Consider the following 19536-nt stretch of genomic DNA (forward strand, 5'->3'; position numbering starts at 1 on the left):
TCAGATTCACTGTTAAGACATGTAGTTGTCATTTATAGCACAGCACATGCTCCATAAAGACAAGAATTTTGCTTTCTCCTGATATCCAACACAAGACTCTTCTTATTCATGACATATGATTAATTCAGTTCTAATTTGATTACTTGGTTATTAGTAATATACTAATTTATATGTTTGTATACAGTGCATGTGGAAGATGGCGGATACCTTCTGTGCTCACTCTGCAATATTTACCAATAAGGCTGCTATTTCTTCCTAAAACTAGAAATGAATTTATAAATAAAGTATTTTCTTGAATTGATATTAGTGATCTCTACTCTGAGTATTATAATTATAGCATGAGTAAAAGAGGAGAAACTGTGATGTTCTGAGAACTTCAAAGCCATGGCATATCAATAACTCCCCTGCACTTAGAATAGTGTTTTCAATATCCATCTCAGAAACATTGAGATGCTACTATTAGCTTTCTTTACTGAATATGCTTAAAATGTCTGTCAGTTCATTTCCCTAATAAAAGTTGGAAATAGGCAATTCAGAACAAAATATTTTTATATGTAATTTTATCAAATAGTATTAATCCAAATGTCATTCATTAGAACTATAATGTTTACAGGACTCAGAAAAATATTGCATTTTTTCTTATATGTGAAATCTAGACTTAAAAAAAAGATCTGAAAGTAGAAAGATGATCCTTTAGGGAGAAAGGGACCAGCAGGAGGTAGCATGGGTGACAAAAGAGGGTAATGGTGATGAATACTGTCAAAGTACATTACATTCATGTATGAAAATGTCATATTGAAATGTATTATTTTATACAATTAATATATGCTAGTAAAAAGAAAGTAAAATTTTAAGTGCAATATATCATTGTTGGCTAGAAGTGCAAGTTTTAATAGAGAACTTCATTTCTAAATTTTCTGAATTCCTTCTGACTTTTTCTTTAATCATATGCTATTTAATACATTTTGAAAGTTCCTGTCACATGCATTGTTGTCAGAAAAAGTAATTCATATAGTATTGATTCTTTGAATTTTTATCAGACTTCTTAAATTAGCATGAGGTCAATTTTTAAAAATATGACACATACTTGTAAAGACTGTGTACTGTCAGGTGCAGGTTTTTCTATTTATTGATAAGATTTTCTTCATCCGGGCCGTCCAGTATGCCACATCTACTGGCCAGTTGTGGGTACCACTTCAAGTGTGGTTAGTGATATGCAACAAGCATACACAGCAGGTTTTTAAGACTGAAAAGAAAGGATGTGAAATGTCTCATAAATTTACATGTCAAAATAGTATTTTGGATATATTGGATTTAGATAAAATATATCAAACTAAAAAAGAAAATACAGAGATTGGGGGATAATATATTCATAAGGCATTTAGTATTCAATGCTTAAAGATAATTTCACTTGATAAAGAAGAGTTCTTTCAGGCATAATAAAGTCTAACAGGCATAATAAAGATTTTCAGCATTTCCTACCATGCCGGACCAGTTTTTAAATCAATAGACTTTACAATGTGTATTGTGGATTACAGTTTATAAAGCAAGATAGTAAAAAACTAGAGGGGTAAGCACTTTAGTCTATTAAAAATAAAGATTTTTTCACATGCCAAAAAGAGTAGGCCTGTTCAGTTAGGTTTAATTTACCTTCATTTACCTTGCCTGTTTACTTTTATTATAATGCTCAAATAACAAGTGTCAGGCAAATTATAAAATATTAATATAAATGTTGGCAATCTTGTCTTTTTCCTCATACATGATATGTAGTCATAGCTGGCACATACAACTCATCTACTCTGACAGACACTAATCCCTGAGTTCTTCGCATGTATTAATGTTTAATTCTTAAATAATCTGTTGTTATACATAGTATCATTGCATTCATTTTAAGATAAGGAAACTGTTAAGCGCCTAAGTAACTTGCTCAGGGGTCCAAATCTAGCCATTCTACTATAACAATTTAGAGCTGCAGTCTGTATCCAACCACTCTACTAATAGTAACTCAGATGACTATTAAATTTCTGCAGCGCAGAATGGGAAGAGAATGTGAATTTAAGATTTAGCAGGTTGATTTGTCTCTTCTGCAATTTCTAATAGCCTACTTCTCTGCAATAGTTGAATCATCACCAAAATTGGAGATGATAGGCAAATATTTCAAAAGGGGTGATGTGAGGAACATGTTAGTTACTAAACAAGAAAGCACTGTAAAACTGGTAAAAAATGACTCACAGTCTTTCACATACTAATGATGTGTAAAGTCTCAGAGGATAGACTCGGAAGTTTAATTTGAGCTGCGTTCAACATCATTAAACTTGATTTTAAAAAACAGATCTATAATGGAAGTGATGAAAAGCCCCTGATTTAATGAATGGGTATGTGCTTCATTGTTGCAGAGGAAAGTTTTTTTGTAGGTTTTATAACCAGGATCTAATACACATTTGTAAACTTTTCCTCCAACAGTAGACAAACCTACATTTTTTTCAAGTAGCAAGAGGATACATTTTAGAATATATTGTGTGATGCATTATAAAACAAAATTCAGGAAATTCAAAAGAAATTGATCACAGAGAATATATTCTCTAACACATGAAATAAACTAGCAATCAATAATATAATGATGACCGGAAAGTCTGCCAACACTTGGAAACTAAACTGCATATGCCTAACTAATTTATGGGTCAAAGACGAAGCCTCATGGGTAATAGAAAAAGATACATTGAACCGAATCAATTTGAAAATAAAGTGTATCAAAATTTGTTGGACATATCTCTGCCATGCTGAATGGAATGTTACATCACTAAATCCTATAAGAAAAGAGGTGAATAATATAAGCTGCCACTTCCAGAGTGAAAAATAACAACTCCAAAGCAAGTGAAAGAAAAAAAAATGAGAAGGAATCAATTGAAATTGAAACAGAAAATAATTACAGAAAAATTAAGTTGGTTCTTTGCAAAGTTAAACAATATTGACAAATCCCTAGCAAGATTGACAAAAAACAAAAATCACAAATACAAATTACCAATATCAGTAGAAAATGAGGGCATATAAGTACAGACCCTATAGACATTGAAAAAACAATTGAATGCTATAAACAACTCTACTTACATAAATTTGCCAAAAAGACAAAAATAGTTTCTCAAAAAATAAACTATCATAACTCACAATATCTAGTAAGTAAATCAAATATCTCCTTAACCATTATGGAAATTGAATGTGTAATTTGAAGCTCCCCCAGAAAGAAATCTCCAAGAGTAGATGATTTCATTAGCGAATTCTGCTAAACATTTGAACAAGGGTTCTAACAGTCTTTTTTAGAAAATGAAAAAGGGATGAGTAACTTTCCAGTTCATTTCATTTTAAAACAAGGAAAGACTTCAAGGCCAGATAATTTCAAATCAATCTCCATTATCAATATGGTCACAGAAATACTTTTTAAATATAGAAAATATAATTTAACAAGAGGTAAAAAGAATTACATGGTCTGGAAAAAGTTTGATTATTTTTCTTAAAAAGCTAATCAGATAATTTCAAGGTAACATAGAAATTGCACTCCTAGGAGCTTATGCTCCCCACATTAAGACTTATGTCCACACAAATGCCTGTACATAAATGTTGATAGCACCTTTTTTTTTTGCAATGAGTCAAAACCGTACATAGTCCCACTGTCCTCAATAGGTAAATGGCTAAACTGTGCAGCATCATAGAGTCCAGAAAAAACAACTGAAACCATTGATACACACAACACTGAATGAATTTCCAGAGAACTGTGTTGAGTGAAAAAAGCTAATCCCAAAAGGTTACATACTGAATAATTCTCAGTATGCAACCTATATGATCTATATGGTCCTATATGAACCAACATGTTCTATGATCTATAGAACATTATTAGAATGACAAATTGTAGAAGAGAAAAATAGATTAGTGGTTGCCAGGGTTTAAGAATGAAAAGGGGAGATGCTTCCTGTAATGGTGACAGTGAGTACAGATCGCTGAGGACCTCAAGAAAACTTTCTGCTCAGAAGGACATTTTGAAGGTTTTGTTGGCTGGAAAAGGTGTCACTGGAATTCCACCCCTAGATCTTTCTTAAAGACTTGAAAAGAATTAAATTAGGACCATGGAGACACAGAAGGTGACCCCATCTCTGATTTTCGCCATGTATGTTGCTATAATCAGCTCTTTCCAGTTTGGCTACAACACTGGAGTCATCAGTATTCCTGAGACGATCATAAAGGACTTTATGTACACTTTGGAAGAGAAGTTAGAAGATCTTCCCACTGAGGGGTTGCTTATGGCCCTCTGGTCCTTGCCTGTGGTCATTTTCTCTGTTGGTGGCATGATTTGCTCCTTCTCCATTGGACTCTTTGTGAACTGCTTTGGCAGGCGCAATTCCATGCTTATGATGAACCTATTGGCCATTGCTGATGCCTGCCTTACGGGGTTCTGCAAGATAGTTAAGTCAGTTGAAATGCTGATCCTGGGCCACCTGGTCATTGGCATATTCTGCAGCTTCTCCATGCACATTGGAGAGGTCCACCCACTGCTCTGCAGGGGACCTTCACACTCTAAACCAACTGGGCATTGTTGTTGGCATTCTGGTGGCTTAGATCTTCGTTCTGGACATCCTCTTGGGGTCTGATGACCTGTGGCCTCTACTTATGGGTTTTACCATCATTCCAGCTATCCTGCAAAGTGTAGCTCTTCCACTTTGCCCTGAAAGTCGTCGGTTCTTGCTCATTAACAAAAATGAAGAGCATGCCAAGGAGATCCTGCAGTGGCTTGTGTGGCAGCCCAAATGTGACTGAGGACATCCAGGAGATGAAAGAAGAGAATATTAGGATGTCACAGGAAAATCAAGTCATCATACTGGAGGTCTTCAGATCACCCAGCTACCAACAGCCCATCCTCATTTCCATCATGCTCCAGCTCTCACAGCAGCTCTCCGAGATCAATGCTGTGTTGTACTACTCAATGGGAATCTTCAAGGACATGGGTGCAGGAGCCAATCTATGCCACTGTAGGAGTGAGCATGGTTAATACTATCTTCACCATAGTTTCTGTATTTCTGGTGGAAAGAGCAGGAAGAAGGACCCTGCATATGACAGGCCTTGGAGGCATGGCTTTCTGTTCCATTCTCATGACTGTTTCATTGTTACTGAAGGATGACTATGATGCCATGAGCTTTGTCTGCATTTCTGTTATCTTGATCTATGTGGCATTCATTGAGATTGGATCAAGTCCCATTCCCTGGTTTTTTGTGGTCGAACTCTTCAGCCAGGGACCCCACCTGGCTGCCATAGCAGTGGCTGGCTGTTCCAACTGGACCTCCAACTTTTTGGTTGCACTGCTCTTCCCCTTGGCTGCATCCTACTTAGGGGCATATGTCTTCATCATCTTCGCCGCTTTCCTCATCATCTTCTTGGCCTTCACCTTCTTCAATGTCTCTGAGACCCGAGGCAGGACTTTTGATGACATCACCTGGGCCTTTGAAGGGCAGGCACAGGAGGCCAGTAGATCTGGGAAAGGCCCTGGAGAGATAAACAGTAGTCAACCTGTGAAGGAGGCCACCACCAATGTTTGAGGTAGACCTCCTTCCACCTCCCTCCCAACATGGAAAGCAACCTCTCCCTGAAGAGGGGACACTTCATCAGGATGAACCCAGGACTGCTGAATGCTGCTACTTGATTCTTTTCTCATCCCACACACTCCATGAACACTCAGACAAACCCAGTGCTGAGGTAGTCGGCTCTTCAATGGCTTTTTAAGTATTTCATTTCTTGGACATTCTCTTCTGTTCAGAAGAAACCAACTGAACCTATCTTCATTTCAGGAGGGATTGGCTGTGTGGCATTTGACAACTCTGCCAGCTCTTCTTCCCTTAGGTTCTGTGTTTGCCTTACTAGGGCACATAAGGGAATAGGAGTAAGGGTGCCATCCCTACCTCAGCTTACCAGCAAGCAGATATACAGAGGCGAGGCCCACGGGGAATTACACAAGGGCCCTTTCCTCACTTCATACAGCTCTGCACAGCAAAGTAACTTGAGTTTTATTTATTTTACTTTCTGGTTTTATTGAATATTTATTTTTTAAGTATAAAATAATTTTACCAAATAATGAAAACCATAAGGAAACTGAGGTTACAGGGAAGTGTTTAAAGAGAGGTCATGGGGTAATGCTTTGGTACTGGAGAGTTGTTAAATAAGGTACAACAAAAAGGGAAGAATTGGAGTGAAATCTCAGGCGTCCTGGATGGGTGTGGATATGGGTTTGCACGTTGTGTCTTAACAATTTCTGTACTGCACATAGAAACTCTTCAGTTTAGTTTCTCAGAAGAGTCATGTGCCTGTATAAAAAAAAGCTACTGGTTTCCTTTGGAACTTTTCTTTATAGTTTATACATAGTATTACTTGAAATGTAGGATTGTTACTAAGATGGGCATTGTAGTTAATGGTGGTTGATAGATTTTCATTTTGGATGGAGTCTAAGAAGGGAAGGTTATTTGTAGAAAATCTCCTCCCTTCCCTCCCCACTTTCCTGCACCAAACAACCCCTTCCCTTTGTAGTGGACTCAATTTTTTTTTTTAAACGTGATCCCATCACCCATCTGGTGGGAGAGCCCTCCAAATGAGAAACCTAAAAAATTGGTACTTGGTAGAGGCTTGGTATTTCTTCATTTTGTTCTTTAAGAGATTTTATGTGTTGATTTTTGTTTTATTTTAACTTGTAGCTTTAAGGGGATTCTGAGAAGAGTGTTCACAGCTAACTTGGAATTTATAATCTCCACTCTGGGAGAGGATTTCTCCTGAACGATTATTGCCTAGTTTAAGTATGTTATTGCTCTCTGGTCATGTCTGTCACTGTGTCAAGTTAGCCTTGTTACTATGTTACTGTGATGCTATTCCATGTTCCTTTTGAAGCAGTGACTCTTTCTGATACACACGTTTGAGATCCTATGAGTAAAGGTGCAGTGTAGGCCGCACATGAGAATTTGATAGTATGTGCACTGTCACTTTTATCTGGGTGAAAGTAGTTTATTGGTGACTGGTTTCCTTTGTTTCTATAGTCTTCCTTTTGGATGGAATGTATTAAAACTCATCCCTGTGTATATAAGTAACACTGCCTCTGCTGGGTGGAGTTTACACCCAGACTAGATTCTGACTCTTCTGGCTACCTTTCCCTGTGGGGGAGGAGCTTCCTACATCATGAGGTTGAGGGTGGAGGGCTCAGTCTCACTCAGATGGGAACGGGAACGACATAAAAAAGTGTGAGGTCAGGGCATATGGCTCTTGGACACCCCATTGTAGGAAGACAGAAGCTTTTGTTGAAGGTGATAAGAAACACTTGAAGACTTTCTTCTAACTGGAGCATATGGGAGGTTAGAGGAGATGACAAGACTCCTGCTGCAGGTCACAGACACCTCCACAGTTATCTCTTCATTTCTGGTTCTTTTATAAATGGAGATTGACCCTTAAGACACTCTTTCCTCCCCTTACTTTCTCGTAGGTTGCCTGATCTCCCTATTCCTTCTTGGTGCTTACACATTTTAGACACTTTAGCCAAGCCCTTGCATACAACAGTATTTTAGTCCTCAGTTCTCACCATTCTCTCTGGTCACTGAGCCTTTGATAAAAACTCACATAGCTATAAAGGGGGCTTTGCCAGAAGGTGACTTTCTTCTAACGAGTCTTATGGCTCCTCAGTGAGTTGACAGTAATGCAAGGTAGAATTTTTCCCATTTCTCAGTGGCCAGATTGTGAATATCTGCATATGGGTTTTCTATTAACGTTACTGTGGTAACATTTATTCATATATTCATTGCCCATTTGTATTTATTCTTTTGAGAAATATGTATTCAGATAATTTAACTTTTTAATTCAATTGTTTTTTGTTAAAATTTTTGGATTTCTTACATATTTCATGTTAATCATTTATAGGATGAATGTTAATATTTATTTTGAATTTAGAAATACTTAACTCTTATTTCATACTTACATGACTTTTTGTTAAAATTTGGAATAATTTTCTGCACTTTAATTGCAATTGAAGGCTTAAAGAAGCCACAGAATTCTGGATTTAGAATATGTTTTTTCCCCCCTAGGGAAGGACTATGCTGATTTCTTAGTGTAGTGAAGTCATGTATATAGAATATTTGCCTTGTGTATTTTTCTTTTGTAAGTAATACCATTTGGCATCTGTCAGAATTGTCTTTCTGTTTTTTTTTAGATTATGTTTATCTTCCTCTTATCAAATGGCAGGATTCAGGACTCTTCTACACTTGAATGGGTGTGTGACACAGCAAAAGTGAGCTAGATTTAGTTTTGATTCTGCCAGTAGATTTGGAATGAACTTTTGGGGTTGGTCCAAGGCTAAGAAATTAAATAGGTAAATTCTGTGTTTGATGCTTTCCCCTCTCTCATTGCCATTGTCTTGTTTTGCTCAGCTCCATGGGTCTCAGTTCTCAAGTGTTTGCTAGGCCTGTGCATCATGAACCAGGGATAAGTTGTTTTTTTTTTCCTTCAAGGAGGCTTAAGTTTAGTGAAGACTATCTCTAGACTTGAAAACTTTCAGGATTAAAATGACAGATGCACAGTTGTGAAAAGGACATTATATGGTCAACTGCCATTCCAGGAAATCCTGAGTTATTACTAACTTGATGTGTTTCATGTAGTGGATTAGTTTCTTAAGTTGAATTTTTAAATTTCATGATCTGTTTTCCCACCTTCAGCCACATGTAATACTCAATAGTCATTTTAAGTTCAAGTGTGAAGCCAGGTAGAGTTTTAATGAACCAGTGAGAAATAGAAGAAATTTGGGTGAAGCTTCCATACTACTTGTCAAGAGCTAACTTCTGAGTGATTTGGGGATATAACATGGGGAAAATCCTATAAATAAGTTTTGAGGTTTGATTTCATCATTGTACCAAGGGTCCTTATTTTATTATAGTAAATGATTAAAACCTTCGTGCAAAATATTTTTAAAGGACTTGATAACACATTTAATTGTCTTACTAGTATGGATAAAGATTATTTCTTACATGATTGAAACATACTCCGGCCTTGTTTTTCAAAATGCAAAATGAATTGACTATTTATTACAAGCAAGTGTATAAAATCTATACCAGTAAATTATGAAAAATGTAAAGAGAGGAAATTATATAACAATTCGTTCTCAAGAGAGTTTAGTAAAACTTGCACAATTGGCAGTTGATTAGAGGTTTAAGCTCTCACAGTCACTTCAGGGTTCACTCATAAGATTGTACCATTCTTATGCAGCAGTTTTGTTTCTCATAAGCCCTCATGGAAGTGGCAAATACTGAAGAAAAAAAGTCCATTTTTGTAAAACAGTTGGGGTTATAATACATCTATACATGGAAATATCACAAGGAAACTCCCTATGTAGCTACCTGCACCTCAAACAAACAAAAATGTCATGTTTTTCTTTTGATCTTTTCTCCTACAAAATTGGAGAATGAGAGGGTGCAATAGGTCCTGCCCAGGGGGAAGGGTTGGCACTAGTAGGGGGGGAGGTGGAAGGGAAAGGGGGTAGGAGTGTGAATATGGTGCAAAAATTTGGTACACATGTATGTAAATGCAAAAATGATACCTTTTAAAACTCTTTCAGGAATCGGGGGAGAGGTACAAAGGAGGAGGGAGGGATGATTTCAAGTGTGATACATTTGAAACATTGTAAGAACCACAATGTATCCCCATCCAGCACAACAATAAAGAAAAAAAAAGGCCATTTTCTTCTATTGCCTGCAGAGAATACAATTCTATTTTCCAAAACTATTTTTTTATCTCAGCAGTCTTTTAATATACTCTGAAATGAGAGTTGTTTATGGCTTCAATATTCAGTTGACAAATTATTTTCCAACTTTGAGACATGAATTGGCTTTAAAAAGGTGAACATTTTTTAAAATACCTTCATTCTACACATTATTTAGTGGTAGGAACTACATGTATATGCATATATACTTAAACTCTTTCAGTGACTAGAAGAAGGACAAGGTTGTATCTTTTATAAATCAATTTTCTAGAAAATAAAAAATACATTGTTTGAATCAGCATATTTCAATGCTTATTGAAACTTCATTTTGGCAAGGGACATACATTATATGTATGTTTATTGTTGGTAGAAAACTTTCTGGAATAAAGTCTTATAAATAGCTTCCCTAATTGATGAAATATTTGAAAGGACTTAAATTTTTGGAGAGACAAAAATGTCTCTTTTTATTTGCTTTTCAGTTTCCTGAATTTATAGCTACATTCACTGAAATCTTTATGTCTTCATTATATATCAGCCAGTTAGTAATATTAGTTTATGTAGGTGGCAAATTACTAGCATGCTTTATGTAGGCATCATATTGTTGACTTCTCATATAGCGTGTTAACTTGGAAAAGTTTGTTGCAAGTTTTACATGAACACAGGCTAGTGGATATTCATTGATTGAAAGAAGTACTGAATTTAGAGTGAAGTGTTCAGACTATAGTTTTAACAGACATAATGTGGATGAATTAGAAGCCAAGGGCATTTGAGGACATGCCAGTGTAGATGGAAGATATAATGTGGTTCTATGAGATCTCATGTTTTTCCTCAGTGATCCCATAGCATTAGTGCTGAGGCTTCCTGCCCAACTTGTCCATCCACCTGGCCATGCCAGGGTCATTGCACTGGGTTTTTCAGTGAATTGTGTCAAATCTTTCTTTCATGTAAGTGGAAGAATATATTAAATATTGAATAGAGACTTTGGTAAATACTGGGGCTGTGGTGATCAGAGATGATAGATGATATTCATCATTGTACCAGGGGTCCTTATTTTATTATGGTAAATGATTAAAACCTTCATGCAAAATATTTTTAAAGGACTTGATAACACATTTAATTGTCTTACTAGTATGGATAAAGATTATTTCTTACATGATTGAAACATACTCCGGCCTTGTTTTTCAAAATGCAAAATGAATTGACTATTTATTACAAGCAAGTGTATAAAATCTATACCAGTAAATTATGAAAAATGTAAAGAGAGGAAATTGTATAACAATTGGTTCTCAAGAGAGTTTAGTAAAACTTGCACAATTGGCAGGTGATACAACGTAGGTGGGAAACATTCTCTACAATAGTGTGTGTGTTTGTGGCCTGAGCCAAAGGAGCTTTTCTGGAGAGGTCATAGCTGAACCACCAAAATGAATTTAAAAAGTTAATAGACATTTTTCAAGAAGAAGGGAGAGATGAACGTTTCAGGTAGGCAGGAAAAAGTGCAAAGCTATAGAGGCACAAGAGAGCACAAGATATTCTACAGTATGAGAGTATTTAAAAGATGGGGAAAGGAGTCTTTACTCCCATTTCCTGCATGGAGAGCAGGAAACATGTCACCCTTTTTCCCCCATTTTTATCCTGTTATACTAAATCCCTTTCCTAATAAACTTTACTATTACGTTCACTAAAATAAACAAATGAACAAAGATGGAGAAGGATTGCCAGGGATATGACTTGACAGAAATGAAGCTTGTGAGATAGAAAGATTAAGCTTAAGAAGGTCAGAGTGGAAATGAGAGAATTCAGAAGGCTTGATCACTTCTAAATATATCTGCCCTGAAAATGAAGTTCTAAATAAATAACCTTAATTAAATAACCTTAATTAAAAGGGAAAACAAAACATTTATATCTGTATGTGGTAGCAGTAGCTTCTTTCCAAGATATTGATTGTACAATTTTGGAGAAGTTGTGCAAAGGTGAACTTGACTCATTTCTCTCAAATTCTTGGTCTCTCAGTGTGCAATGCAGTTCTATTGAAGTGGCTTACAAATAATAATATGGATTTTGTATTTTTATCCTGATGGAATTGGAGTGATATTGGAGAATGTTTCATGAGGGATTTTTTAGGATCACTTTTGACTTTTCACAAGATTATTAGCTAAGAGAAGGTTGTAAAGGTGAGACCTTGAAAGGAGGGCACTTTATGCTCTCTCTGTGTAACTAAAGACATTAAAGCTGAGGTAGCATCAGTGAAGAGTGAAATGAGGAACAGTAACTGAGGAGTATTTATGAGGCCAGGGTAGCAGTGGAAGCAAGGGAGGAGTCATGTTGCAAGGAAGATGATGAATCAGTAATGGACTAATATTGTTGGAGCTTGCACAAAATACTGGTGGAGTTAACCTACAATCTTGTAGACTTAATAGTCTGGTGACATAGATCTAGAAACACCAAGGATGGAAACAATGATGTGGATGACGGGTAGGTTTAATGAGAAGGGCATCACTTCTCTCAGCTTCCTTTAGGCTTTAGGGACCAGAAGAACTTGCTTGAGCAGTTAGTTTTCAACAGACCTCTTGTCTTGTGTGGAAAAGCCTGTTCTTCACCCTCCTCCTTTTTCCCAGTCTTCCATCTTCCTAAACACCTGCTTTTGTTAGATACCTGGCAAGAGGCAGACATAGTTTATGATTCAGGAAGGAAGTATAAGTTGGCTGTTTACCAACTATACAATTTCAAAACTAACAATTTGAGAATTGAAGGAAATGATTCCTTAGTGAGAAATTGGCTCAAGATACAAAAATGTAGTGATTACTTATAATACACTTGAAGGAACTATTACATGGAATTATATTTTGATAAATATAAAGTAATATTATAATATTTTAAATATTTGGGTGTAATATTTGGAGTAACCTTCTGAATTAAATGTTAAATCAATTTAGCAATTTTGAATGCAATTAAATATAAAGGATCCTAGAATCTACGAAAATCTCTTTATGAAGGTAAGGGTTTTTAAAAATCTATAGTAACCATGCATTCTTTTAGAACTATATTAAGCAAATATGCTATTCAAGAGTAATATATAAATCTCTGTCTGAAATATCTAATTTTACATGTCCATTTACTTACATTTTTACTGGATCTTGTAAGTTTAGTGACATTTCATTTTCATTGAAATGGAACTATAATGTAGAATATTTGAAAAAACATAAAGAAAAATGATAAAACTCACCATTATTAAAACTATAGACAAATAAAGTTATGTTTTTTATATAAAAACAATGTGTAAATGTAATTTTCCTGGACTAACTGAATATTTTTTAGTATATGGTTGTTTTTTCCTAATTACTTAATTTAGCTGAACTTACCATTGTCAGCACAAGACAGTTTTCTCTTTTTTATTTAATATGTTGAGAAATTTAATTTTTTAAAAAAGGAAATTGAATTCTTCAAATATCAGAACCCGTAAACATGATAGCTTTCCTGTTTGTGGAAATTCATCCAATCTATATTTACCAAATGCTTCTTTTTGGCACTGTGAAATCTGAGCACAAAATTTTGAAATAAGGGAAAACGAGCATCAGGCTTCACTGAGTCCACTTTGAGGCATGTGGTAAGACTGTGGGCTATGGTGGAGGTTTCCTGGTATTAAGCGCAACAAGATTTTACCAGTTATGTGACCCTTAACTTCCATGTGCCTTGATTTCCTCATTTCTAAAGGTTGCACTTGCATTTGTTTTTATTCCTGTTCTCCAGTATATTCTGTCTCCCACTCCCCCCACATCACTTTAAAAACCAAGGAGATTTTAAGAGATTTGCACACATCTTCTTCTTGATCAGTTTTGTGCACACTATCACATTTTTAGTTATCACCAGGCACACAGGTACAGGTTTTTGTTTGTTTGTTTGTTTAATTGTATGCCTGCCTGTTTATTTGCTTGTTTTGTGGTGCTAAGGTCAAACTCAGGTACATTCAAGGCAAGTGCTTTACCACTGAGCTACATCCCCAGCACAGGAACAAGTTTTAACTTGTTTCAAAGCTCCAACTGGAACTCAGTTTAGATTGAAAACATACAGAACTTTATCTGTTTACCTATCAAAATGCAGCACTTCCAAGTCAGATTTCCAATTTATTAGTATACATGAAACAGTTTTAATTTTCAACCTAATGTCAACTTAAAAAATTAAGAAATTTCATGTGAATTTCTGCCATTATTACATGGTTCAATATTGTAATTCACAAAGGTCAACATTGGAAGAGATCCTTTTCTTTATTCTCACCTCTTCTTCTAGCCTCCATCTTCCCCTCAGTGGAGCTGCTATGACTTTTTTTCTCACAGAGAGAAGATACTTTCTTGTTAGTCTTCCTCTTCGCAACATTTTCTTAGGAGGAGTTTAGAAAGCTATGTTCACCCTATTCTTATTCTTACACATAATGAATGAAACTGAAATATATTAGTTTTTTCTAAAAGTCTTCATTGCTTAAAGATGAGATATTTCTTTAAAAGAAGTACATTATTAGTAGCAGAATTTCAAGAATCTATTTCAATAGCTAAAAATCTTTGTGGGGGTGCTTGGTCATCACTCCTATTGTTTGAAGTGAGAGAGAACTGAATTGCAGCTTTCTGTACATGGACACTTAGGGCACCTACTTTTTTTATTTTTACCATTTTTTAAAAAAACATATTTACTAATAAGAAACAGATGGACTAATTTTCTGCCTGCTCAAAATTGTGGAAGTCAGCTGTTACAAAGGTGATTATAATTTATCTATGAATAAGTAGGGTGTTTCCTTTACAACTTGGGAGTAATCTGTGAGCACTCAGGAGTAAAGGTTAGGGAAAAAGATTTTGTAGGTTAATTTGGATATACTATGAAACATGCAAGACTTTAACTTGTAATATCTAACTTCATGTTAACTGCAAAAAGAAAAAAGCTGGTATTTCCCATCCAAAGATAATTAATATTTTTGAATTGCCCATTTTTCTACATAATGTTCAGTAAAGTTTAAATCATATTTGATTATATGTGTTACTATTAAAAACTAGTTATTTTTCATATTACCAAAATGTTTAAGCATTAGTTTTATATAAGTTATTATTTAGTTGTAACAATATACTTAAACACGATAGTATTATCTATTCGAGTTACTTTTGTAACACAATTCTCAATAAATATTTTCTTTTACACTTAATATCTGTATATTGACTATGTTAATCATGTGGCATTTATTTTGAATATGGAATGAAAGATGAAGATCTAAATTGATTTTAGGGAAATATTTGATAATATCAGTATTCATTACTACATAGCAATTTTCCTCCCCAGTGATTTATGAGAATCCTTTATCATACATTGAATGTATCAATCTTTTTTGACATTCTTTTTAGATACCATGTTCTTTTGGTGAGTTTCATAACAGTTTTTAAATGATGTTTTATATATTCAATAGCTCAAAGAATAGACTTTTCCAATTTTTTAAATCTTTTTTGCATATTTTCATAACTATTTTGTTTGTATATTTTTATGATAGTCTTTTTTCCCAAGTTCTCAATATGTATGATTTTATTAGAATCACCTTTAATCTGCTAGTTAATTTAAGCTATTTAAATTCTTCATATTACTATCAGTTCTCATTTAGGGTTATCCATTTAGATTTGCCTTTAATATAAAACAAAATAATTTTTATGTATATTCTACATATAAAATATATGAAAATGTATAAGTATTATTACATTTTAAAATAAAATGATTTATTAGTGTCATCAAGAATAGTGTTGTTTTCCATTGTATGTTTAACTGATCATTGCCTCCTTTATGTAGAAATTGTTTCATTGTTGATGATATTTTAAAACTATATATAAAAATAACAATATAGCATGAAATTATATAAGCTAAATAGAGAAAATTTTCTGTAAATTACCTCACTAAAATAATCAGCATCATTTTTGTCTAATCCTTTTTGGTATTTTACATAAAATAGAAATAATAGTTTTTAATCCTGTTTAATAGTAAAATATATACAACTAATATTTTGACAGTCTTTATGCTAAAAGACTTATATTTTGTTCATTTATAAGCAGCAAACATTTAATAAGAACATTATTCTAGATGGCATATGGTATCAAAAGCAACAACTTTACTTTCATAATCTTAAAATCTAATTTATAGAAACAATTGTACAATGTAAAGTATATATTAGTGATATCTAACATGTCTTAGAAAATTATTAATAAAAATTAATATTTTGACCACAGTATAGCTGATTCTACCCTTAGCTCTTTGAAGCTCTGAATTTCATGTGATTATAAGACACAAAACCACAAGACAAATTCTAATTTAAATTAAGTATTTAAAAATATGGCATAATATAGACAGGTAGATTTATTTAAGAAATATTTTGCTAGTAAGTGAATTTAAAGGTTTCAATTTTCCTTATTTCCAAATATGTAAATGTGGTCTGGATATTTTCCATTTTTATTTGATGTGTCTGGCACCATAGTGAATGATGCTGATGCTCTTTGAAGTCTACCATTCAGACCATTTAAACTCACCAGTGTATCATTAAGATTGTTTTTGTCAAATGCCCTGCTAAATTCCTGTATGCAGTACATATGCAGTAATTTTTAATTTTCCAAGTAATTTGTAAATGGAAAACTAATACCTGTTTGAAACTGTTCCAGGAATGGGGAGAGGGGCAGATAAAGGATAATGGTGGAAGGGGTGAATTCAGATATGATATATTTCAATATATTGTAAGAACCTTTGTAAGTGTCATAATGTACCCCTACCCAGCACAACAGTAAAAATTCATATTTGTCCAATTTGAAAATATTTCTTTCTTATGAGCAATATGTAGTCCAAAGTTTATTTGTATGTATATATGTACATGTATTCTTTTAGCTCATATCAAGAATACAAATTCTGTTTTAATTCTTTTTTAAAACGTTTTTATTACATTAGTTGTACAGAGGGTTTTATTGTGACATATACATATATACTTACAATGTATCTTGGTGAGGTTCATCTACACCAAAATTTTCTAAGCAGAAGGCCTCCAGAGACCAGTTTGTCATTTTACATTCAAACAAATCCACATTTAGAAAAAGTTGAAAACTGGTAACGAGGAGGTGCTGAAAATTTTTTTATTTTGTTTTCTTCTTCCTCCATGTTTCTATCAGAGTTATTTTTGCCCCTTGAATAGCAGGAATGGAAAATGAGAGCTGATTATTCGTCACCACTCCTGTTTCTATTTCAGTTGACCCCATTTAGAAATAATAAAAATAATTTGTCTTATTTTTATAGGCCATACTGCAGTTTTCACATTGGTTTTAAGTTAGCACTGATTGAGTTGTGAGCAATTTTGTTGAATATATTGCTGAAACATTTCTTAATATTCTTACGATGTTACTACATTGACATATAGAAATCAATTTTTAATTCATCCTCTAATTTTAATGCTATTCCCTATTACATATGGTTCAGTTGCCAATGTTATATCAAATAGCAATTCAAAATCATAATACCTCTCATGTATCTTACTTATCTCTGTCTATTAACCTTGCCTCCACTATTTGGATTTAGAGGATTCTGATGAGAACCTTTTAAAATCTTGGTTTCTCACTTATGTATGGTTTTTATAATATTTATTTATTTTCAGTTGGTTGTATTCATAAGCTTACATATTTGCTGATCCTAATTTATAGCTGTCAAGTTCTACAAAATAGGTTCATATTAACAATTAATGCTGGCAACATATGGAGTACATTTGAATCTTAATTATTTGACTAAATAGGCAAGAAAAGGTATACTTTCATGTGTCAGAAAATACAGCTATTCATTTTTGGTTGCATCTTCACAATTTCTGTTAAAAAGAAAATAGGGCAGTTAAGGTTGACTCAGGCTATTTTGGGAATAAATAAGACTTGGCTTAGAGTTACCAGGCTAAAATTCTATTTGAAAATAGAATTGAGTGCTTTCGGTATCTAGCAAATTTCTTAGCTAAATATCCTTATTTTGATGTTTTAATAAGATTTTTTTTGCTGGTTATAAGATCACAATAGTAGGTCAGTTTCCACTTATCAGGTTATATTTGAGAACTTAATAATTTATTTCTCTGCATAGCCATTATTAGGAGGCATCTGACTAGGAGGACAGGGCAGAACTTTTTCCTGTACTCTGAGTGCTGCCAATGGCTCTGCTTTCAAGTGCAATCCTTGACCTTGAATTACCCTGACTGATTTTTTCTTTCTTGCCCTCCACCATCATTTGCTAAGACAGGTTGGTTCTTTCCCATCAAGTCTCCTAAAGGTTTGCATTTCTAGATTTATCTATTCTAAAGTAAATGCTTTTCCTTGATGGATCTCATAATTTATGTTCATCTCCTTCAGATAAATCTTTTCAGATGTTCACCTATCTGACTTTCTATGAAAAAAGATAATTCATTTGTGTAATATATTGGTTCAGAGTGATTAGCATCAGGAGAACAGGAATCTGCTAGTATCAGAACACTGCAGGAAAAACTTCTCATGGCACTAAAAATAATTGTGTTTTTCATTTAGGTGCAACCTTATCTAGGCCTGACTGCACTTATTACTAAATGAATGTATCAGTCCCTTATGCTTTTTTATTTCCAGTTAGAGTTATCAGTTGTTTTCATTCTTATATTTAGCATGAAGTCTGCCAGAAGCTGGTTCCAGCCTCCATACGCTATAATTTTTTTTGATGGTGAAATCACTTTTAAAGTTTCAAAAATAATAGCAACACCAAGCAGTCAAGGATGGACCAGGGAAGGAGGTGGGAAATCAAAAGGGCAAAGCTAGGGAGCATTCATGAAGAAGAATTCAACTCCTCTTTGAAATAGAATTCTAATCCTAATAACTAAGAACTGGCCTTCTTTCCTTGACTTGTTTCAACCTCACAATCTAGAAGAAACAAGTGATATCAACAGCAGTAGGTGCCAGGAGAAATGGATTTCATTGTTAAACAGTTGTAGTACTCTTTAAATGTAATAGCAAGTTCCAGTTCTTTCTTATATTCTATATACTAGCTTCTATAAAATTGCTTCCTAAATGCAGAATGTAATCATATTTTAGTATAAAAAGGAAAAATGTTAGGAATTTTTGAAATTCTTAGTATGTTCACACAGACATTATAGGCATACATATATCTATCAATATATTTAAATTTAAAAATTGTTACATTATAAATATAATATTTATATTATAAATATTTTTAACAGGATATTATAGCTAAATATAGGAAGAGTGCTAAAGAAAATCTTAGAGTAACCATGTTAGAATAGTAGTATTTACTATTCTGCATGTAAGGTTACAATATCTACAATAGACTAACTTGAGAAACTGATGATTTGGATAGCTCTTTCACCATAAGAAGGTCCTTTGTTCTGTGGATAATCATCGTTAATGGCTGAACAGATTAGAAAGATTACCTGGATTTGTTTGTTTTATATTTGTTACTGTCTTTGTGTTTTTGGCCAAAGTGAAATAACACTTGATCAGAAAACAAATATTTTACATGAAAATTTAAAGAAGTGAATTTCTCAACCATTTACCCCTAAAAGTATTCATTGATTGAAATCAACTATGTGGAAGGAGTAAATTAAGAGAATATAATGATCTATAGGTATTTCAGTATGAACTGGTATAAAAGGCTCCTGAAAGGTATATGCATTTAAAAAGCCTATGAAAGTACCACGTAAGGTGTTTTGGAGAGGCATGCTGAAGTTAAGAGGCATATAGTCTCATGGAGTCTTTAAA

At 34.0% G+C, this 19536-nt stretch overlaps 1 protein-coding gene and 1 pseudogene across 5 annotated transcripts in view; both read left to right on the forward strand.

Moving 5' to 3' along the window:
• The window catches only part of Pclo (piccolo presynaptic cytomatrix protein), a 371116-nt gene that overhangs the window by 61215 nt on the left and 290365 nt on the right, over positions 1–19536 (forward strand). The window lies entirely within an intron of this gene.
• On the forward strand, positions 958–7825 carry LOC141420659 (solute carrier family 2, facilitated glucose transporter member 3 pseudogene; annotated as a pseudogene).

The sequence above is a fragment of the Castor canadensis genome, chromosome 2 (genome assembly GCF_047511655.1).
Source record: "Castor canadensis chromosome 2, mCasCan1.hap1v2, whole genome shotgun sequence".
In the NCBI taxonomy this organism is placed as follows: domain Eukaryota; kingdom Metazoa; phylum Chordata; class Mammalia; order Rodentia; family Castoridae; genus Castor; species Castor canadensis.